This window comes from Boleophthalmus pectinirostris, unplaced genomic scaffold (assembly GCF_026225935.1).
Source record: "Boleophthalmus pectinirostris isolate CB_2022bp ecotype Guang Dong unplaced genomic scaffold, ASM2622593v1 HiC_scaffold_7, whole genome shotgun sequence".
NCBI lineage: Eukaryota > Metazoa > Chordata > Actinopteri > Gobiiformes > Gobiidae > Boleophthalmus > Boleophthalmus pectinirostris.
In genome coordinates, this window is record NW_026571473.1 from 29,638,806 (window position 1) to 29,664,187 (window position 25,382).

Below are 25,382 nucleotides of genomic sequence, written 5' to 3' on the forward strand. Positions count from 1 at the left end.
TGTATTTGTTGCGACGTTTGCATTAAAATAGAGTCCCGTGGTCATTTCCGTCGTGGCTTTTTTTGTTGTGTTGTCGCATTTGTATTTCTTGTGACCCCTCTAGGCTTCCGTATTAATTCCATACTGTGGAACATTCCATGCAAAGAAATGACAAGCAAATAGCCGGCCCTTTACATTAGAAGTTACACAGTGCCACTTTAAAGGCCTTGGATCTGTCCCCCCCCATGTATTTGAGTAAACAGGTTAAGAAGCATTTTATTGTAATCAGGAAGTGTGTGTTGGCATGCTAGTTGTTGTTAGCTGACCCTACAAAACTCCACTCCGGCCTCTGAAAGTGGTAAAAGGGGCTTATAAACTTATGTTGGAGAATAATTAGGATAATTAGGATGTATAAGGTAAGTGAGGAATATCTTTGGACCACTGCAAAATGTTTAAAAATCTACAGTTTTTCATGTTTTTAATAAAGTAAAAATCAGGTACAGGGGAGATTTTTTTTTTCCCATTTTACCCTGAAAACCTAGTGGAGTCCCTGTTAACATTTGCCCCATTTACGTGACAGCTTTAAATCTGATTAAAAATAATTTAATTCGGAATAAAAATTTATTCCGCTTTAAAAAGACCATTCCTAATGATTATCCGGAATAAAATTTATTCAGAATTAAACTTAAATCCAAATTAAATGGGTGCTTTATTCCGATCTTAAAGCTGAATTAATTTATTCCGCGATCATGTAAACGTTTATTCCACTTAAAAAATAATTCCGGTCGTTCAGCGCATGTTCACTGGATCACTCAAAAAAAAAAAAAAAACCCCCCCCAAAAAAACGGTAGCAGCTGAAGAGTGTGTTTTCTTCCGGTCGTAAATGCGTTCGTGTCCCTGTCCAATCAGAACCGTTCCCCACTGCCAGACGTTGAGCAGAATTAAATGTTAAATAAAGCCGATTTAATATGTTCCATGTAAACCTTAATTTGGAATTATCATTTCCATAGAAACCTGAAAGAAATGATTAATTTCCAAATTAATTAATTCAATTGAAATAAAAAACATCATGTAAACATGGCCATTGTTTCCTCTTGGGTTAGTTTTAGCTTAATTCATTCTGGTTTCTCTAATCCTTTGTCTTTGAGCCTCAAAAAAAAAAAAAAAAAGAAAGAAAGAAAAAAGAAAGCGGTTTGAAATTTCCCAGGATTGTTGCGCCTTAAATCATTACCAAACTTTTCTGACTCCAAATTGTGTTTTTTAATTCCGCATGCTTACATTAACATTAATTACGTAATGTTAAGGCATGTTGAGGGTATGGAGTGTAAAAGCACTTTCTGTATCACAAGATGGATCAGAATGTTTTCTCAGCTGGGTTTGTGTGTTAAACGTGTGTGAACAAAACAAATCACAACTCCAGGTTTGTTTTTGATGAGGAAACAACATTATAACATAGATAATAAATAGTGCAATATTGTCCCTTTAATTAAAAAAAATGAGTTCACCATTTTAAAATGCATTTGTTGTTGATTTCTCTTGACGAGGCTGAAGTAACGTTTCTCCTCTAAGTAAAGTAGTTCCTCCAGCCAGCTCACCTGTAACACACAAACCATGTATTATAAACAACGGTCTTTACTAGGACTAGATTTAGTTAAAGAGGGGGGGTATTTTACTTCTATGGGGTATTAACTGCTAATACATAACATATTTAGATCACCATGGTAACTTTACTTGTTTTGAAATTGTCTAATAAAACCAGTGCACATAGCATCAAGTTTGTCAAGTTGTTATGTTCAGTTTCGTATCATGTTTTTGTATATTTATGGAGAATTGTCGAGTGGGGTCATGGGTGGCGTAGGCTTGTGGGCGGAGCATTGTACAGAATAATCTTAATCTTAAGGAGGGTGATAGGGCTCGGGAGAGATCGCTAAATGACTCAAACCTGCTGTTTTTGAGGAGGAAACAATGTTCAGAATTCACAATGGCAGAAAAGCAAAACAAAAAAATCAACACGTTTAACATAATACCCCCTCTTTAAAGGTGCGTTTTTTTTGGTATGGAGTCCATCACCTGCTTGTCTCCATGGAGATGTTATTGCTTTGTCTAGAATGTTCCACGGTATGGACTAAACATACAGCATCTATCACAAGGGAAACAACTATAGGGATCTTTACAGGTCAGATCTGTGAAGAGGCGACCCTATTCACAGAGAGAATTATTGTATTTTTGAGCAACAGAAACACCTGTTATGAGTAAACGCTAGATAGAAGTGTTGAATGTCATACCGTGGAATATTCCAGGCAAAGCAATAACATTTCCACAGAGACGCAGATGACGGATAGCCTGATTCATCAGCCGGTTTCACTTCGAAGAAACCGTCTGACCTCGCAGTGTTAGAATTTGTTTTCTTGACGGTAGACGGGTACTTTTAATCATTTAACCAATCACTGCTATTTGGTCACGACGTATGTAATGTGTGGGGCTAACCGGTATATTAAGCTTTTCCCAAATCCCATAGGAAGAAGGGCAATAATGTCTTTGCCCTTGATGAAATAATGGATCTATTAAATTAACTGGATAGGGTATTGTTGCTTGTAGCTGCCTCCGGTTGATGTAATGGTCACTCACTGGTACTACAGTGGAAAAAAAACCCATGGGCTGAGAGAGGATTTTTCTCATAGAGTCCAATGTAATGACAAACTGCTCGAGTTCGTCTGACAGGGCGACTCCAACTTTCAAAAAACAAAGTCGGATTTTATGGCGATTTTTACCTATTTTTAGATCATAAACTTTTACTCAGCTCAAAATCCTTCAGCTGTATTATAATCGGCTCCGCTCTGCTCCGTTCTAGCTCCTCTCACTCTGATTGGTCAAAGCGATCAAGTGACACATGAGACCATGCTCCGTGTGTTTGCATAGATTCGTGTGTGCCCGCGGGAGAAAAGAGCACTACTGCGCATGCTCGGTCGGCCCATAGCCACTAGAAGTACGTAGCCGGAGTAATGGCGAATCTGGACTGCATGGACCATTGAGCTCAGCCCATTGACTTGAATGGGCAGCCATTTTGAAATCCCGGGGCTTGGATGAAATTCACCAAACATTCTCTTTATTCTGGCTTTAAATCCTCGATCTCGGGATTCATTGACAACACTGAATGTATGACTCTTCGCTGATTGGCTGGTGCCCGAACTTGCACTTCCGGGGTTTTTGCGAACCATCTATTGTATTTTGATTCCTGACCCAGTTGCTGGAGAAAAATGAAATTGAGCGGAGGCACTAGGTGGCGCCAGCCTGGCTAGATGACGAACCCTCCACTAGGAAAAGTTTTACAATGCACCTTTAAATCCATAAATGAGAGACAATTTGTGCAAGTAAATTTGGGAAAAAGACATAACAACAAAAACACCACAATCGTACTATATGTGACTTCTCATTTAACAAACTTGAGTCGAACAATTGTGGACAAATATCTAATTACTATTTTAGGCATTTACTCTTTTGACTACATTTGCATTTTATGTTATAATTTCGAGATTCAGTTGCGAAAGTACACATTAAAAAAGTCCATTTGAGAGAGACTGAAAGATGAATGGCTAATTATTTCAGAACATTTTGTGAGTTTGCAAAAATGCTTGTTTGTAATAAAATGAGATATTGCAGAGAACAATATGCCGCACTGTGCAACTTTTCTGTGACATAATTTGGTAACACTTTTGTCCTGAGGGTTGCTACTTTCCTCAAACTGCCCTGAGACTAGACCTGATGACGCGACCTGCTGGAGCTGCTTTGAGACTTTTGTTTGAACTTTCTGTTGGTATTGTATTTTACTTTTCAATGTGCTTAAAGCGATTGATTGATTGAATATCCTCCACAGATCTAACTTGTGACATGGCCTGATTGTGCCACTTGTTGCCATAGAGATTATAATGTGGAACTTTCCAGGTAAAGCATCTTTGCCATCAACCAGAAAAGAAAGGTTATAGTCTACCTTTAATATTTTTTTATTTGTTATTTGTAAGAGTAGACAAGCTCACTAGAGGTGGCACATCACACCCATATAAAGTTAAAACCATACTTTGAAACATTCCATGGAGATATGTTTTTTGCTATACTGTGGAATATTGTAGCCAAAGAAAACACATTTACATGGAAACAAGCAGCAGGAGACCCTCCTCCAGACCAAATAAGTGTCAGGTTTGCAGAGATGCAGGCCAGTTTTTTGTTTTTCAGTGCATTAAACACAAGCAAGTTGAAAAAACAAACAAACTTTCCTTTATTTTAACCAATTTTATGGCTAAAAGTTACATATTGCTTTAATTTGGATGTTTTGTTTTCTTTAATTATGCCTTATATCCATCCACTTATTCATCAGACTTCCACGCACTGTCACACAATCCTCAATTTAAGGTCCTATATTATACAAAATAAACTCCTGTGAGCTTTAAGCCATGTTAAAATGTTACCTCCTCAAAAACAGACCTGGAGTTGTGTTTTGTTTCATTCACACATGTTTGAGTAACCCTTTATTATTAGTCTTTCTACATCTCCAAATCCCATCCACCTTGTGATGTCATGGGGTGGTAGTTTTCAAGCTAACATCTTTCATGCTCTTATTTACCCGGGACAGTCCCAGTTTTGAGGCCTGTGCCCCCTGTCCCAGCAGATTTATTCAAAGCCAGTGATTTGTCCCAATTTTATACAAGAAATGTCCCAGGCGTCCCTATTTTTTGAACAATTTGATCTAAACCAGGACTAAACTAAGATTAAACCAGGACTACATCAACACTAAGGCTACTTCCACATGACAATGCTCCTGGATTTTATTTTATGGCCTGAAAAAAATGTACGTCCACACATGTGTCGGATCAATAAATATTCACATCCAGACGACAACGGAGCACTGAGTGAAAACCATGTAATACATCTGCCACACCTGTATGTGGCGCTGTTAACAATGATAATAATATTTAATAATAATGCAGATTTATTTATTTTTTTTTACTTTAAGGTAATTAAGCCGATTTTAGAAGTATCCCAGAAATATCGCTGTATTGTTTTGCAGAAGTTAAACATAAGTTTTTAGCCATAAGATTTAGATGAGAATTATTAGAAAAACTTGGCCTCAAAATCCAACAATTTAATTACCCGTGCGTAATCTTTGTCATTTTTCCGTGTGTGTATTCTGTGGTGCGTGTTGTTAACATTAGCACTAACAGCGTGACTTGGTCGCTGGCCGACAGGAGCGGTTCCGTAGGCTACACCTGTCCCATTTCGGCAACGCTCTTGTTGTCCACAGAGGCCAGTTCAAAGGCTGTGAAGTAGCGTCCAGAAGCTGTGGTTTGTTTGTCCACACGACAACGCAACGCTGGCATTCTCAGATTTCTCCACTCTGGAACCCGTTCTCAAAAAACACAATTTTTGCCCACCCAGAACGCCGTCTCCGTGTGGACGAAAGGCCAAAACTAATACAAACTTCACCGTTTCGACCAAAAAATGTTGTCGTGTGGACAGGCCCTAAAACAGGACTATCACAATTTTTTTTTTGACTAATCTGATCCCTGCCAACAGTAAAGTGGAGCATAAATTGTCATTTGTTTAGCCAAAATACAGAAATCCATGTTTGTGAATGACCATAAAGCAAAAAAAAAAAAAGAAATGTCCCTCAGATTATGACTGACACAAGAAGACACAATCTTCCATGCTCTTTTCACGTCAAGGTGTGACAGGGCCTTTAGATCAGAAAATAACGTAATATAAGCCCTTTAACCCCTGTATCTCCCGTCACATTAGCAGAGTGGTTAGCCTGCCCCTCTGCCTCACACTGTACACTCCTGACAGCCCAGTGCCACATGTAGCCTACATTATAGACTTCTACAGTACAGAGAAGGCTGAGCTAGCACTGCTAATTAGCCCGTACAGCAACACGCGAACTCCACACCAGCCTGACAGGGGCCCAATGGGAATCAGTGAGCTGCGAGACTGAAAATAGTTAGTTGCACTTTTGTTCTAGTTTGTTAGGAAAGTGTGAAAATCTATCCAAGGAGGTTTGATATTTCAATTTTTTTTTAAGGGTACAAGATGATTTAACATGTACGGTTTAAATAGTCTGACTTCAGAATATTCATTTAGCTCGTGCAGGGTTGGGACTTACTGTTCCATGTAAATCAAAGTTAAAGGGCCCTGATCTGATTAGTCTATTTTCTAATCTGATTGTTTCCTCACCAAAAACATACCTGGAGTTGTAAAGAAAAACTAAAATGTGGCTGTTTGTAGAGAGCGCTCTTGGAAAAAGGAAAAAAAAAATTTGGACACAATGAAATCCAGGCACTCCAAAAAAGTAAAAGTTGCTCGAGGAAAAGTATGTTTCGACCATGACTGCTCTTCATCGGGGCATAGTTAAAAATGTAAGCATGGGTGTCACCTTAAAAAAACCCACACACACCAACCAAGGATAACATCTGTCCTGTTTTTTTTGTTTTTTTTTAACATTTGATTTTTAAACATTTTATATTTTGTTGAGCCAAAATACCCAGAGCTGTGTTTTGTTTCAATTACATATTTAAAAGACAAACTCTGCTTTATTAAGATTGTATAAATAAAACATTACTTTTGTTTTATTTAATTAAAATTATGTCAGTGTGTATGTTTGGTGCAGGGGTGCTCACACTTTTTCAGCGTGCGAGCTACTTACAAAATGACCAAGTCATAATGATCTACCTAATACAAAGCCAAGCAAACTGCACTGAAACACTCTGTGCCCCTTTTTTGGACCCTCACCCACATCGTGACTGTTACGACCCAGCTCGTTTGGGGTGAGGGAAGTAACAAAAATAAAACCAAGATGTAAAATGGAATAAATTAAGTAATGTTTAATTAACAGGAATGTAAAGGTAAATTAACAAAACACTAAAGATATACAGAAAACAACCTAAACTAAGAAACAGAACAACAGAATAAACAGAGTTTTGTGCCAGAAAAGGGGTCACGCAGGCTTACACAAAACGAGTGGTAAAACTTAGGGACACACACTAAACTAAAACACAAGTTCCCCAAATTAAACCACATAAACCCACAAACAGAATCGAGTGACCAAATCAAAAAAGGCACAAAACAGAACTGACTAAACACTACACGAAACCAAATGGCATACTGGCCACCAAGGCCAGCAGCCCAAACAGGTGCTGCAATCTCCTTAAATGGGAGAGGTGGCTGCAGGTGAGGGGGCGTCGACTTGCCCCACCAATCACAGACCAGGACTCCTGCAGCAGGAATCAAGAGAACTCTGCAGAAATATTACAACTAAGGCCTGGGGCCGTAACAGTGACAAACACAGATGCATTTGTGCACTTTTGTTAGGCAAACTTCAGTCAAATGTGGCAGTAGGTCTGTTCTGTAGATCTGCTCTATGCTGTAGACCTGCTTTGTGCCAACACTGTGCCAGCACAAATTTAGACTCGTTTTTGCTTCACGTTTCGTCTTGCTCTTCTAATCAGCCGCACTGTGGAAGGAGCTTGTGTTCGCTGTACGCAGGAAGGAGCGAGAGCGTGAAAAGGCGAGGGGCGGCGTGCTGACGTGAGGCAGATGGACAGGTAGGATGTTTAGGAAGTTGAACCTGCCCTGTGATGCACGCTGGTACACGAGGGCACACGCTGTTGCAGACGAGCCGTGCATAGGGAGCGTGTGTGTTTGTGATGTGCCGTAGAGTCTCCGCGGGTTTCAAATGAGCGCACAGGCTGCACTGAGACGCCCCACACGCTCCTGCACCCCGCTACAAGTTTATTGCCAACAGCAGCGGCCGTAATGAAATATGATCTCACTTGTTGACAGACCTTGAGTGAGAGACAAGACCGAGTCCAAACGCAATCGAGTCCGAGACGAGACACGGCGATCTACCCACACCACCTTGACGATCGACTGGCAGATCGGGATAGACGTATTTTGCACCCCTGGTTTGGGTTGGGGTGGGCTGGGGTGGGAGGGCAGTTTTTGTTGTTTTGTATTTGTTGTGGGTGTTGCTCTATGTTTTTGTGTTTTGTTTTTATGCTGATTATTGTATTTTGTTAAATGTTATATTCTGTTGTCTTTAATTAAATACAAACAAACAAACAAAAAAAATGTTGCTATATTTAGACTGAGTTCTTCTCTCAAATTGAAAACACTCTGTTCCATCTTGTGATTTTATGTGGTGTTTTTAAACTGCATACACTTTCACTACAAGTATTTGGATGATTTCAGCCCTGGAACTGCCACTCTCTACGGAACTAACGGTAAAATGTATAGATGTAAATTGGAAAACTACCGCTTCATGACATCACAAGGTGGAACAGAACATTTTGAGCTCTGGTGATGTAGACAGCCTCATAATCTAACCATACTCAAACATGTGAACGAAACAAAACACAACTCCAGGTCTGTTTTTGAGGAGGTAACGACATTGTAACATGGCTTAAAGCTCACAAGAGTCAATTTTGCATAATATGAGACCTTTAACTTTTCTTTGTGTAGTTTTGACAAGATTTTTTTATTCCCTAAATTCACCGCATTTCATGTAGGAGCAGAGTTTAGCGTTAAATGTCAATCAAAGTTAACTACCTCCTGTGTGCTCCATTTTCCAAGAAGAGTGAGTTCATTTCAAAATCAGCTGACGTAATTACAGAAAATATTCTTTTTTGTGATCTATTAAATACAGAGGCTTACTAATACCTTTATTCAGGCCAAATGTACAGCTCAGTTTGACCAAAAACCTTGAACTTCCCTAACTTGAACGTACCTAACCTGTGAACCCCTAAACTGAGTGCCATAGTGCGGAACATTCCTGACAAAGCAATAACATCTCCATGGCGACAGGCTGGCACACCGTCCATCAGAAAAGTGAACATTTCCTGTACAAATGGACTGGACACGTGCACAAAGCTCAAACTGTCACAACACTCTGACATGACATTTGTGTGAGGCTAATGCTCCTGCTGCTGACTGAACACTGCTGACACACTGCTACTGACAACTGCTGCTACTGACTGCTACTGCTACTACTACTTTTACAACTGCTGCTACTGCTACTACTACTTTTACAACTGCTGCTACTGCTACTACTACTTTTACAACTACTGCTACTGCTACTACTACTTTTACAACTACTGCTACTACATGCTACTAGGCTACTACTATTACTATTACTGCTGCTACTACTACTACTACTACTACTACTACTACTACTACTACTACTACTACTACTACACCACTAGTGCTGCTACTACTCTTACTGCTAGCACTACTACTACTGCAACTATTATTACTATTACTACTGCAACTATTACTACTACTACTACTGGAACTACTACTATTACTACTACTAACAACTACTACTACTACTATTATTACTATTACTACTACAACTATTACTACTACTACTACTACTACTACTACTATACTACTTACTACTACTACTAACTATTAACTACTACTACTACTACTACTACTACTACTACTACTACTATTATTACTATTACTACTGCAACTATTACTACTACTACTACTACTACTACTACTACTACTACTACTACTACTACTACTACTACTACTACTACTACTATTATTACTATTACTACTGCAACTATTACTACTACTACTACTACTACTACTATTATTACTACTACTACTGCTATTACTACTACTACTACTACTGCAACTATTATTACTATTACTACTGCAACTATTATTACTATTACTACTTCAACTATTACTACTACTACTACTACTAATACTACTGCAACTATTACTACTACTACTACTGCAACTACTACTACTATTACTACTACAACTACTACTACTACTACTATTACTACTACTACTACTGCTAATACAACTACAACCGCTACTACTACTACTACTACTACTACTACTACCACTGGGACAACTACAACAACTACTGCTACTACAATCACTACTACTCCAAAAACAACTACTACAACTACTACTCCTGCCATGATACATCTATTACTACTACTACTACTACTACTACTACTACTACTGCTACTACAACTGCTACTACTTTTACTACTAATACAACTACAACTGCTACTACTACTACTACCACTGAGACAACTACAAGAACTACTGCTACTACTATCACTACTACTCCAACAACAGCTACTCCAACTACTACTCCTGCCATGATACTACTATTACTAGTACTACTACTACTACTACTACCACCACTGTTACTCCTACTCCTGCCATACCACTACTACTACTACTGCTTCTACCTGCCATACTGCCACTACTCCAGTAACTACTTCTACTTTTCCTGTAGTAGAACCCATCGTTGATATATTTCACTCTTGTTTGGCTCTGGGTAACTTGACTTTTGTAGCACTCGTCCTAATGAGTAATGAGTCTGACAAAGTGGCCCAGACCACACACAGTTTTGAGTTCCTGCTCCTTGTGTTTCTGAGCAAAAACACAACAACAAGTGCAGAGTTCATCTCAGACTGAATCAATAATAGAAGGAACAAATACTTTCGAAAGTCCGCTCACATCTGCGGCTCTATGGAGAACAAAAGACCATCTTACAGCAACAACTGGATTCTGTAAAATGAGTCCTTAATTGGCCAGAAAAAGTCGGTAAAAAGCGCATACAATATTTATGAAAATATTCAAAACTGCTGCAACTGCTACTTTTATAACTACTGATACTACATACGACAAGACTACTACTACTTTTGCTACAACTACTTTAATACTGCCATACTGCTACTGCGAAAAAGTAAAAAGTATAGACAATATTTATGAAAATATTCAAAACTGCTGCAACTGCTACTACTACTTTCACAACTACTGACACTACATACTACTGCTGCTACTACTACTCACTGTGACTACTAACCTGTCTACTATCTAACTACTTGATACTTTTTTGCTACAACTACTACTACTAATACTAATACTGCTAAAAGTAAAAAGTATAGACAATATTTCGTGTTGAAAATAAATCGAAATTGGCCCAACAAATCGTCCTGAAAATCTCGTCAAAGCTACTTGAATGGATATTGAACTTGAATTTATTTTTTTGGAACACTTTGCTTCCAACTTGTGATGTCATATCAAAATACGGGAAAGTGCTCCACTGTGTTTTTAAACTCCATATGCTTTCATGTGTGCTTACTCAAACATGTGTGAATAAAACGCAGATCCACGTGTGTTTTTGAGGAGGTAAAAACATTATAACATGGCTTGAAATTCACATCACGTCCCTCTAAGTCAATCTAAAAATTTAAAATAACTTCAATTCATATCTGAAATTCAACCAGTTTTGGCTAAATCTCGTTTTTTTTTTCCATCTCAGACTGAAACAATAATAGAAGGAAGAACAAATACTTTCCAAAGTCGACTCACATCTGCTCTGTGGAGAACAAAAAAACATCTTATAGCAGCAAGTGTATTCTGTAAAATGAAGGTTTAAATTACCAGAAAAAATTGTTCCTTTTGCATAAATTGTCTCTGTATTTTGGGTGGAATTTTCAGAGTTGATCGCAGAGATATTCCACTTTAGATCTCACACTACTTCCTGTAGTTTAGGACTTTTCTTCTAAACTTTTAGCCACTTAAGGGTACATTATGTAACTTTTTGGTTGGGAGTCTGTCACCTGCTTGTTTTTATGGAGATGTCATTGCTCTGCCTGGAATGTTCCACAGTGTCACATTAAACAGCTTTACCTCTACTTTACATTTATTCAATTACAGGTGGTTTTATGGCCCAAAAATACCTAGAAAAACAGACATTGTGACTGTGAGCAGAGTCTCCTCTCCACAGATCTGACCTGTAACTTGGTCTGGTTTAGTCCTCATGGAGATACAAAGGTTTAATACCATACTGTGAAACATTCCAGACCAAGTCATAATTAGAAAAACATTCAAACCAGTCATATGTACTTTAAGGCTCTATGTCTTCTTTTGGTTACCGTATTTTCTGCATTATAGGGCGCTCTGGATTATAAGACGCACTGTCATTTAATGGTCTATTTTCAAACTTTTTTCACAAATAAACCGCGCCGGACTTTAAACGAAACACAACAGTTCGATGGGTCAGTCGGACTTGGTTTGGCGCGTTCACGGTGACTCTGGGCTTTGTTCAGTTGTGGCGTGTAGGGAGGGTGCTGTCTGGGACCGCTGGATTGTCGGCGTGTTCGCAGTGACTCAGTTGTTCAGTTGTGTCTAGAAGTGGCACATTGTACTCGCTTTTTCGGTTCGTTCCTCTGTTCCGTTCCTCGTCTGTGTGGAGTGATGAGTGTGGTTGTGGGTGTTTTTTGCTGCGTGGTCGCTGTCTGCTCCGTGCGTGTTTGCGTGCGCTGCGGGTGGTGTGGCTTTGTAGTTTACTGAAGTCGTGCTGGGACACCTGAGTGGATAGGATTGTGGGGTGCGCAGTTGTTTTTTGATGGGGTTGGAGCCTTAAGAGCTTATAGCCCAAAAAATACGGTAAGTTATTGCTGTCAGCTCTATACTGGACAGAGGCAACTACACTGTGACCCACCAGCCCTTTATAAGTAATAATAATTCATGTTTTCCATCTATTGTCTTGCAATAAAATCACCTGTTAATGAATAAAGGCAAAATTAATTGATCACATATTGCAGTACATCTCCATAGAGACACACGTGCAGTATATTTCAAACCAGAAAAGTTACACTCTGCATCTTTAATGTGTGATTTAACCTAATGGTAGCCACCTTGCGCCTCCGCTCAATTTCATTTCTCTCCTGTGACTAGGTCAGGAATCAGAATACACTAGACCAGGGGTGTCCAAACTTTTTTCATCAAGGGCCACATATCTAAACACAGATGAAGCAGAGGGCCGATCAAGGGCCATAGACTGGTGCTCAGTACAGGGAATAATTGAAATGTGTGCATGTTTAATATGTTAGAATGAGCCACCAGTTTTTATTCATGCTAAGATCCTTAAAATCACAAACGAAATATTAAATATTAGCTTTATCAAGGTACATTTTCAAAAAACTTGCAGTAAAAAAATATTTTTTAATTGATGCAAGGTAATTTGGGCCAATTCACCTGGAAGCCTGAGGGCCAAGAAAAATTTGTCTGAGGGCCGCATTTGGCCCCCGGGCCATAGTTTGGACATGCCTGCACTAGACGGTTTGCAAGAACCGAGCACCAGCCAATCAGCGAAGAGCCATACATTCTGTGTTGGCAACAATTCCCGAGATCGAGGATTTAAAGCCGTAACAAAGAGAAAGTTTGGTGAATTTTATCAAGGGGAAAAGACGTTATTGCTCTTCTTCCTACAGGATTTGGGAAAAGCTTAATATACTAGTTAGCCCCATTAGCAGCTTTCTACGAAGTGAAACCGGCTGATGAATCAGACTAACCTAATGGTACACTATCAGTCAAAAGTTTGAATGTTTTTCTTTTGTTTACGTTTACTTCTTTCAATTTTTTTGCTACTTAATTCCGTATATCATACATTTAATCTGTTCTGTATCTAAAATGTGCAAGTAACTAAGTGTATATTTTGTATATATATATTATTCTAAGGCTCAAAGCGTCCACCCTTCTTTGACAGCGCTGCAAACTCTTGGTCTTCTCTCAGTGAGCTTTATGATGAATTCCCTGAAATGGTTTTAACTACACAGCTGTAAAAGTTCAAATCAAAAACTGCAAACCAAACCAGGGTTCAAAGCAAAAGGGTGGCTATCTCCAAATATTTAAAATCTAAAACAAGTTGTAGTTTATTTTGAGTTTATTTTTTGTTCACTACATTCCACATGTGTCATAGTTTTGAGGCCTTCAGTGAAAATCAATGTAACAACGCAAATAAACCTTGGAAATAGAAGACAAAATAAATGAAAAAGTGTGTCCAGACTTTTTCCTGGTGGTGTGTGTGTGTGCTTGTGTGTTCTCACCTGGAGGACTCTGTGCCAGACTCTTTCTGCTTCGGTCTCTTCTCCGGCCAGTTCATCGAGGAGGTCTGCCTGAAGCTCCTGCAGCTGGACACACAACAGGGTCACGTAAGACTTTGGCTGTTATCACCTTTACACAAACTACTACCTGTCCAGTTTCCTCCAAAACACACCACTACTGTTGCTGGAAATAGAAGTTGCAGCTAAAAGTGGTCATGAAAAAAACTTTGATAAAGAAAACTTGAAAAACTTGATTAATACAAGCAGAGAAAAAGGGCCATTCAAGTACCGGTAATGAAAACAGCTATTCAAGTACTCGTTCTTTTATTTTTATTTTTTTTTTAAGTAAAAGGTATCCAGCTCTAACACACAACATCAAAAATTGGGATAAAACTGGAACTAGACCCAGAACTAAACCTGAACTAGACCAGGACCAAACCAGGACTAGAACAGGACCAAACCAAATTGTGATTAAAGGGCCAATATTTCACTATTTTCTACTACTGTATGTTGTAATATTGTTTCCTCATCACAAACAGACCTGGAGTTACCTGTCTGCTTACACAAAGATTTATTTTATTGAAATGGAAGCAGGCAGAGTCCCCCTCGCATGTGATCTGGTGTTATGATGCGTTTGGATCTAGAGAAAATGATATGTATCTCCCTGACCCTGCGAACAGTATCTAACAGGATGTAGTCACCTTTTATTAGCTTATTTAGAGAAGGTGTTTAAACTTCTTTTTAAATCTGAGCTATGATGGTCTTTGTAATATCCACCTTTTCAACTTATATGCTTATATAGTGAATATATATAGCGAATTATAATTTTTTTTGTCTGTGTGAATGTTCAATTGCTTTTAGGCTCTGCCCACACTAATACATATTCGAGTCGTTTTAGTTGCAGATGCAGTGCTCGTCCACACTAATCCGACTGAAAACGGCTCCAGAAACAGAACGATCTGGTGCCCCCAGCTCCCACGAATTCATCTGAGTACAGATCTGATCTGGCACTGTGTGGACGCCTGAAAATTCTGATACACTGGCGTAGGTCTATGCGCCGCAAAGCAATTCACCGCCAAAACACTAAAGCTACATTCTGACTGCAGGGTGTGGGTTTTTTTGGAAGGTTCAATGCGTGTCCTAAAAAGAAGCACGAGAGATGGAGAATCCGAGAGAACAGGCCACTTTATTTCGTCATTTTCCATTGAGAGGGATTCAAGTTGATTACCAAGTACAACTGCCACCCCGGAACGACACCTCTCCCAACTCAAAATCAGGGGTAGCGTTATACTACATCTTGACAAAACATTAAACTGAACAATACTGCTGACCCAGTACACCTTATCATGGGTGGGAACATGCCACGGGGTCCACATATGTCAGTTTTTCTGCTTCGTGGCACTCAAAGTCCAGAAAAACATGTTCTTTATGACACTCCAAGTACAGAAAAAAACATGTTATGTAGACCTATAGATAGTCATATGTGTTTTCCACCCTGTTGTCATTCCAAAGTCCATAATATTAGGTGAATTTAGCATGACCACCACATAATTTCCCACAAGGGCTTAATGCTCAATTTGGATTTTTTTGTGAAATCCGATGTTTTTGCGAGGTCGTTCCCATTTCCAATTAAATGCTACTTGTATGTGAACTCCAGTGTGAACATTAAACAGCCCAAAAGTGTCCCGCATGCACACTGGAGACACGACGACGTCAACCGCAGCGAGCGTGCTCTGTGTTTACGAAAGTTGTCCAAACGTGGATGCGAGCGTTGAGCACCTGGCGATTTTAAAGTTAGTAAAGTTAGTAGTAAAGTTTAAAGCTAACCCCAACTTACTTGTTTTAAGGAGGAGAATGAAAAGGAGAAGGACGAGGTTTTTGGCCGTGGCGTTTTGTGGGGCAGTGGCAGCAGCGTCCGTTGAAAGGAACGTGTGGATGTGGAGACGTAGCCAAGAGTGGTGAGTGGTGATGTGCTTCACTTCAGTGACACAGAGTTCATTAACAATTTTCGCCTACTTCAGCACAGAATAGTGACGTTTGTGGCTTGTTGATAACGTGTAGGTCGGATGAATGCGCTTTGGCCGTTCAGACTGAAGTCGCATGTCAAAAGATCAGATATGTATCGGTTTCAGGACCACATATCCAAGTGTCCTGGGTCGCATTTGAAAAAATCTAATCTGTGTCGTTCAGACTGTCATTAAAAGATCAGACACAGGTCACATAGGGGCGAAAAAATCGGATTTGGGTCACTTCAGGCTGCAGTCTGGACTTAGCCTAAAAGATCCAAGAGTCACATTGGTTTAATATTGGACCTTTATAAAACTGTATTAGAAAACAACATGGCAACATACTGAAGATGTGTTGATATAAATTTGACATGTAGGCGGTGTTGTCATGAAATAAGCTGCCAAACAAAATAGAATATTGTTTTAGTAATTGCAACTTTGCTTAAATATTGAAGTTTTTGGACATTGTGTATCTGCTTCGAATGCTGGAAACGCATTGAAAAGAGCCCTGTAGGATTCCTCCCTGTCTCTCCTCTCGCTATTTTAATAATTCATCGCGTCGAGAATCCAAAAAGACTTAAATGTCCTGGAGAAATGTCAAACTGAGAAGAGAAAATAGCCACAGCCCAGTGTCAGTGTGGGCAGGGACACCTGTCAATTCATTATAGTACGCTCCATCAGACTGACCACTGTGAGGGTCAGAGACTGCAGAGGAATACGACATTTTGTGGAGTAAAAAACAAACAAATGCACTGCAGTTTATAGACATTTTTCAGCATAGAGAAAGCAGTATGGTATTCAGTCCAAGCAGTTAAGGTACAATGCAAATACGCTATATACGTAAGTAAAAAGTATAGACAATATTTATGTTAGTAGTAATTGGATCAGATTTGTGAAGATGTTGTGTACAGTTGTGTTTTGTGCTTTTATTTTAAATCAGTGAATGAAATCAACTTCCAGTATAGGGATAGTAGTGGAGTATTCAGTGTTTTATAAACCAGTTGAGGTACAATGCAAATAAGCAATGTACTTGAGTAAAAAGTAAAAAGGATAGACCAGGGTTTTTAAATTGGGTGAATGTGAGCCTCTCCTGGTAAAGACAACCGAGTGCATTCAGAAACGACAACAGCAAATAATTTCCAACTTCATGCAGGCCTAAATGAGCCTACTACCAGGACTAAACCAGGACTAAACCAGGACTAAACCAGGACTAAACCAGGTCTAAACCAGCATCTAAACCAGGACTAAACCATGTCTAAACCAGATCTAAACCAAGACTATACTGGGTCTAAATCAGGTCTAAATCAGGTCTAAACCAAGATTAAATCAGGTCTAAACCAGGATTAAACTAGGTCTAAACCAGGACTAAACCAGGTCTAAACCAAGACTACACTGGGTCTAAATCAGGTCTAAACCAAGACTAAACCAGGTCTAAACCAGGACTAAACCATGTCTAAACCAGATCTAAACCAAGACTAAACTGGGTCTAAATCAGATCTAAACCAAGACTAAACCAGGTCTAAACCAGATCTAAACCTAAACCAGGTCTAAAGCCAGGTCTAAACCAGGTCTAAACCAAGACTAAACTGGGTCTAAATCAGGTCTAAACCAAGACTAAACCAGGACTAAACCAGGTCTAAACCAGGTCTAAACCAAGACTAAACCAGGTCTAAACCAGGACTAAACCAGTCTAAACCAGTCTAAACCAAGACTAAACTGGGTCTAAATCTAAAAGGTCTAAATCAGGTCTAAAACCAAGACTAAACCAAGTCTAAACCAGGACTAAACCAGGTCTAAACCAGGACTAAACCAGGTCTAAACCAGGTCTAAACCAAGACTAAACTGGGTCTAAATCAGGTCTAAACCAAGACTAAACCAGGTCTAAACTAAACCAGGACTAAACCAGGTCTAAACCAGGACTAAACCAGGTCTAAACCAGGACTAAACCAGGTCTAAAGCAGATCTAAACCAGGACTAATCTTGGACTTGAAGAGCGAAGAGGGAGAAACCGAGCCCGGAGCAGGTCTCGGCAAACTGAATTGGGCGATGACTGTCGGTCTTTTGCCCATGGTCAACCGACAGTTTACGCAGGCCACCTCCGCTCCCTTCTGAACCAGTCCTGGTTTAAGTTCTCTAAACCTGGTTTAAACCTGTTTTAGTCCTATTTAAGTCCTGTTTTAGTCCTAGTTCAGTTAGTCCTTGGATCAGTCCTGGTTTAGTCTGTGTTTCTCTGGATTCTAAACAATCAATCAATGAAAAAAAAAACATATCTGTGAATCTCTAAAGTGGAGTGTTTTGCCCATGAATAACAAATGCCATAGTTGAATAGGTATTGAACTAAAGGTAAAAAGGAGCTGTTACCTTGAAACCTTATGACATCACAAGGTGGAACAGAGCATTTCAAGCTTTGGAGACATAAACAGAGTAATAATAAAGTTCTGCTCAAACATGTGTGAATGAAACAAAACATGATCCAGGTTTGTTTGTGAGGAGGACGTCTTAAAGCACAAGAATCCACTCTGTGTAATAAAGGACCTTCATCCTTGAAAAAGTGAAAACAAACGGAAATTAACTTCTGAAATTCAACTGATTTTCACTAAATGTTTTTCCAGTGAATTATTTCTTTGTTCTCACTCATTCTGCCCACGTTTAATAACCCAAATGAACTGAGCGGAGCTGCTTCTCTGTTTCCTGTAAACTCACAAGATTGAGCTGATTTGAGTTCAAACAAAGAGCAGACCAGAGCCAGGTGAGGGGACACGGACTTACTTTGTTTTTGAAATTCAACAAAAATAGCCTTTTTATTTAAGGGAAAAAATAGTCAAAACTAAAAACTTCAATGAGGAAAAGAAAACACGATGAAACATTTCTGCACTTGAAGGTAGGGCTGTGGTAGAGAGGTCGCCTGCAGTTTACAGATACAGACGGGTTAATGGTTCAATTTCAAGTATTTTTATGTAACTTTTCTGTATCCATCATGGTTTTTGTGATATTCTGTGGTAATGAAATCTAAAGAGAAGAGAAGTAAAAAAAAACCCAAAAAACAACATAAATAAAATGGCAAAAACTTAAAGTGATAAAAAAGCTAAACGTCAACTGCATGACTCTATGAAAATTGAAAGTTAAAACTATACTTCTGAACAATCTCCATAGAAATAGATCTGTTTTAGGCCATACTGTGGAATACTGTAACCCCAGGAACAACATTTGTGTGGAAAGAAGTTGGAAAAGGCCATCCTCCAAATCAAATAAGAGCCAGGTTTGTGGAGATGCAAGCCCGCTCACAGTGAGGACACGGGTTTTTCTATGATTTTCAGTGCAATAAAAACTTAAAAATAAAGTTTTTATTTTAGCCTATTTCATGGCAAAAGTTACACTGAAAAAACAAAACAAAAAACAATATCTAGTTAAATTAAAATGACTTAAATTTCACTTTATTTGACTCAATTCAACTTGACAAGTAAAATTGTCCACCGACAGAATAAGTGCGTTTTTCTTAATTCAAGCGACATTCAATTTTGTTTCTTATTTTAAGTGCAAAAAGTTGTTGTTTTTCTTATTTTAAGTGTAGCAAGATGCATTTTCATATGTTAAGTACAAAAAGTCCAGCCTGATTCATCAGCCAGTTTCACTTTGTGGAAACCATCTGACCTCATACTATTAAAATTAATTTGCTTGACAGTAGGCGGGTACTTCTTGTCATTTAACCAATCGCTGCTATTTAGTTGTGACGTATGTGATGCACCACTCACAGGACTAACTAGTATATTAAGCTTTTCCCAAATCCTGTAGGAAGAAGGGCAATAACGTCTTTCCCCTTGATAAAATTCACCAAACATTCTCTTTGTTCTGGCTTTAAATCCTTGATCTCGGAAATCGTTGCCAACACAGAATGTATGTAAGACAAAAAGTCTTGTTCCATTGGTAGATAATTTTACTTGTCAAGTGAAATTTACACAAATCATGATAAAACCTTCTTAATTCAAGTCGTCTTAACTTGACTAGATTTAGTTTTTTGTCTTTTAACTATAACAGATCAAAAACTAAAATAAAATGAAAATGTGTCAAAACTATGCCACATAAAGGATTTACCAGATTTGTTTCATTCATGTTTTGGTTCATTAGCTGACTTATGTAGGTTTTAGCTGGGAATTGAACCCCAGACCACTAAAACATGATATTGTAGTCTAGAATTAAAGCTGCCTCATGTAACTTTTTGGGTGGACGATCCTCTGTCTGCTCGTTTTAATGGAGATGTTTTGTCTTTGCTTGGAATGTTCCACACTACGACATTAAACTTACCTCTCCCCATGGAAACAGGCACTAGATACCACCAAATTATAACTCAACAAATACAAATTCTGTGTAACATTGCGGATAGATAACCGTTTTTTTCTGAAGTGTCTTGCCCATGAGCACAACAACATGTCATCACAGATTAGCAGTATGTTCTTCTTCAAAGCCCATTTTTCACTATTTCCACAAAGTTGTATGAATAAGTAAATAAATAAATAAATAAATGTTTGTCTGTGTCCGTCGCTGTTGTACGTCGGGCTCGGCGTTGCCCCAGTGCATTCTGGGTAAACTTGTGCCGGTGGAAAAACAAGATGGCGTCCGGACGGAGTCTATTTGGCTCCGGTCTGGTTTCCTGCTTCAGTGGAGGGTGTCATTAAGGTGCTCGTGAACACCCATCTCAACCACCACTGTGAGCTCGTCTCTCTCCCTCTCTTTTCACTCTCTGTCTCTATCTCTCTCCCTTTCTCGCTCTTTCTCTTCACTTTTTCTCTCTCTTTCCTGTCTTTCACTCTTTCTCTCTCCCACTTCTGTCTCACTCCTTTCTCTATATATTCCTTCTCTCTCTCCAACTCCCTCTCTCTGTCTCTCTTTTCTCACTCTTTCTCTCTCCCACGCTGCCTCTCCTCTTTTTCCTCCTCCTGTTTTTCACTCTCTCTCCCATCTCCTCTTTTTCTCTCTCTGTTCTCTTTCTCTCCCCTCTCTTACTCCCTTTCTCTCTTACTTTTTGTCTCTTGCTCTCCCACTTCTCTCTCCCCTTCTCTCTCTCTCTCTTTTCTCACTATTTCTCTCTCCCACACTTCCTCTCCACTTTTTCCTCCTCTTGTTTTTCATTCTTTCGATTCCATCTTCTCTTTCTCTCTATATATTCTCTTTCTCCCTCTATGTTCTCTTTTTCTCCCCTCTCTTACTCTCTCACTCCTTTCTCTATATATTCTTTCTCGCTCTCCTCTCTCTCTCCTTCTTCCTCACTCTTTTTTCTCTTTTCACACTCTTTTTCTCCCACGTTTGCCTCCTCCTGTTTTTCACATCTCTTCTTTCTCTATATATGCTGTTTTTCTCTCTCTTTGTTCTGTTTCTCCCCTCTCTCTTCCTCTCTCTTTCTCTATACGTTCCCTCTTTCTCTCCCCTCTCTTACTCTGCCTCACTATTTCACCCCCTCTCTGTTTCACTTTTTCCTCCCACCCCATCTTCCTCTCCACTTTTTCTCTCTCTTTTTCTTGTCTTTCACTCTTTCTCTCCAATCTCTTCTTTCTCTCTACATTCTCTCTTTCTCTCTCTATGTTCTCTTTCTCTCCCCTCTCTTACTCTCTCGCTCTCTCACCTCTCCCTCACGTATTTCTCTATATCAGGGGTGCTCACACTTTTTCAGCGTGCGAGCTACTTACAAAATGACCAAGTCAAAATGATCTACCTAATACAAAGCCAAACAAACTGCACTGAAACACTCTGTGCCCCTTTTCTGGACCCTCACCCACAGTTTGAGAACCCCTTCTTTAAGAGAACTTCCTCTGGCACTTTACACAAAACTGTGAAAAAAGTGAAGGAAGATTTTTAAACCTGTTTTTTAAAGTTCCAAACTGGAGTTGCATTCTTTTCTGGTTTTGCAGTGATATTTACCAGCCTCTGCACGTTTATCAAACCAAACGCACATCGTGACAAACACAGATGCATTTGTGCACTTTTGTTAGACAAACTTCAGCCAAATGTGGCAGTAGGTCTGTTCTGTAGATCCGCTCTATGCTGTAGACCTGCTTTGTGCCAACACTGTAACACAAATTTAGACTCGTTTTTGCTTCACATTTCGTCTTGCTCTTCTAATCAGCCGCACTGTGGGAGGGGCTTGTGTTCGCTGTACGCAGGAAGGAGCGAGAGCGTGAAAAGGCGAGGGGCGGCGTGCTGACGTGAGGCAGATGGACAGGTAGGATGTTTAGGAAGTTGAACCTGCCCTGTGATGCACGCTGGTACACGAGGGCACACGCTGTTGCAGACGAGCCGTGCATAGGGAGCGTGTGTGTTTGTGATGCGCCGTAGAGTCTCCGCGGGTTTCAAATGAGCGCACAGGCTGCACTGAGACGCCCCACACGCTCCTGCACCCCGGTACAAGTTTATTGCCAACAGCAGCGGCCGTAATGAAATATGATCTCACTTGCTGAGTGTCAGACCTTGAGTGAGAGACAAGACCGAGTCCAAAAGTGAGTCTGAGACGAGACACGGCGATCTACCCACACGACCTTGGCAATCGACTGGTAGATCGCGATCGATGTATTGAGCACCCCTGCTCTATATATTCTTTCTCTCCCTCTTCGCCATACTTCCTCTCTCTTTCCTCACTTTTTCTTTACCAAAACGTCATCATGTTGCCAATATTGCTTTTCTTTTCAGTTTCTTTTTAGCAGAATGCACAGTGCAGTAGAGTCAAACACCGTGTTTCTTACCGTTTTGATGCGATCGGTGATCACAATGACATCCACACAAACAGATTTGTTATGAAACAGTTGCAGTCTTTCTCTTTCAATCCATTCATACCACAAGGCCTCTCCATCCAAACTCTAAAAACTTTAAGAAAATTGGGAGAATTTTTACAGACATTTTTAGAGACGTGGATGATTCGCACGGGACTAGAAACACAGACGACGTTTGTAATTATTATAATTTACCAGAGGACCCAAGAGAAAACAAATCCCATGCAAACAGGGCTTAAAATGATTTGATGAATGATAAAAGAAACAAGAGAGCTGACTAGAAAACTGCAGTGCCCAATGGGAACTGACATCGCCGTAAATGTAATCACAACAACGAGATGTGTACACAACAAAAAGTAGAGTAGTTAAAGTAGTTAGAGTAGTTAAAATTGACTCTCACAGAATCAACTTTAACATTTTCTCAGAGTTTATATGAGTCCAATCTGTTCTAGAGTTAATTTAACATTTTTTGGAAATGTTAATTAAGTAACAGTGGACCAAAGTTTCTGTTTTAACCCCGAAATCAAGAGTTATATTAATGTTTTGAGAGTAGACAGATAACACTTTGTAGAGTTATTTTGATTTCGCTAAACAACACACAGAGTTGTTTTATTTTATTTTTACTTTATTTGAGTTAATTTAAGATTAAATTATGTACAAAACTGGTTCAAATTGGTCTTCTCTCACAAGAGTTTGAAGTGGTGAATGGGAGGAGCCAAATTAACACTAAGAGAAGTTGAATTAACACTAGAGGAAGTTGAATTAACCTCAACCACATCAACTCTGGCAAATAACCCCAACTCAAACCCCCATTTAACTTTCCAATAGTTAAAATAACCCTTTTGGTGTACCCTAAAATTTTAACCCTCCAGTTTTTGCTGTGTAGTTGTTGGCCCTTCCTGTGGTTAGCTGCAGATCACACTTGCGAGTCACAGAATTTTTTTTCATTTGCACCAAAATACGCAGCAGAATCCTAGGTGTATTGCAGATTAAGATAATAAAATTAGAGAACAAAGTAAATACAGAGCAGTGGGCGTACGCCGATAGCAGAAAATAAGCGATTAAACATTGCTCAAACATGCACGAATCACTCCAGATACAAGTTTAAGCAGAAGGAAAACAACTATAACATGATTCAAAGCTCTGAAAGTTTATTTTACATAATACGTCTCCTTTATTTCTATATATTTTTTACTTTTACTTAATATTATATGCAAAACATCCAATTTCCGTCACTGCATAATATGAACATCTGTGTTGTTTCGCCCACACTGTTGACTCCACAGCTGCGGTCTGTACACATGCACACCAGTGGAACTGCATGGATTTGAATAGGGTTAGTGAAGGTGATCATAGGAGATGCAACTATCTGCCCTTATGTCACCATGAGAACTTTCTCTGCACTTAATGCTAACGCCATATGTCAAGTGTCGTCTTTCACATTTACATTTGCAAGAACAACCTGTCCGTGTGTGTTAAAGGTTCTACATTATGCAAAATGGACTCTTATGAGCTTTAAGACATGTTAGAATGTTGTTGCCTTCTCAGAAACATACCTGGAGTCACGTTTTGTTTCATGTACACATGTTTGAGCAAATCTTTATGATTAGTCTGTACATGTCCAAAGCTCAAAATGCTCTATTCCACATTGTGAGGTCACGAAGTAGTAGTTTTCAAGTTAGCGGCTACTTTTTACCTTTACACTACGTTTATATGATGATGGTCGGAACAGAAAATGCAAAAGTGGCGTCGCGTCTTCACTTTTTATTCTGCGTTTAGACGAGCGTTTTCAGGAGGAGATCTGTGTGCATACGGTGACGCAAAAGTGTGTGGAATTCAAAGTTGTCTCACCATCGACTGGTTCCCCCAGGTCTCGTCCGTCTCGCTCGCCTGCGACGAACTGGTGCATCGAGAATTTAACAGAGGTGATTCCAGATCCTTCTCTGTTCACTAAAAGTATCTCTGCAGATTCTGTACATTTGTTGGGAGCCTCTTGTAAGTTTCTTAGAGCTGTGTACCAGAGCAGTTTGAAGGTCCGATGCATGGAAATGATCCGACATGTTTGTTCCTGTGTACTGTATGTTGGTGACGTAAATGCGTAAGCAACGTGAGCAGATCTGACCAGAGTTTTGCGAGTGTATTCAACTTTTCCACTCTGGAGGGTGGTTTCAGATTTTGGCGTTTTTAAGCCCCAAAAACACCGTCACCATCTAAAAGAAAGGCACTTCTGAAAAAATATTTTGTTGTTTTTACCCGCAAGCGTTCTGGTGTAAACAGGCCCTTAGTTGAGTAGAGATTGGAAATTCCAGGGATGAAATTGTCCATATGATTCTGGTAAAGTGTGTGTAGTTTAAAAAAACAATAGAGCGCTTCCTGTTTTACCACATGACATCAGAAGGTGGAACAGACTGTTTTCTATCTGAGAGAAGAAATAGACATGGTCAAAACACAAGTGAAGGTAAGGCTTTTGATGAGGAAACAACATTATAACATACATCAGAAAATAACATAATATAGGACCTTTAAAGGAACTGTATGTTGCCAGCACACTTAAAGAGGGAGTATAATGCTAAATTATGTTCCTTATAAAGTTATTCCTTTAACAAAAACATGTCTGGAATGTTTTTTTGGAACCATTCGTGCATGTTTGAGTGATCACTTTCTGCGGGCACTTTTTGAATCCTTTGTTTTGCCCCATTAAAGATATATTGTGCAATTCTTTAAGT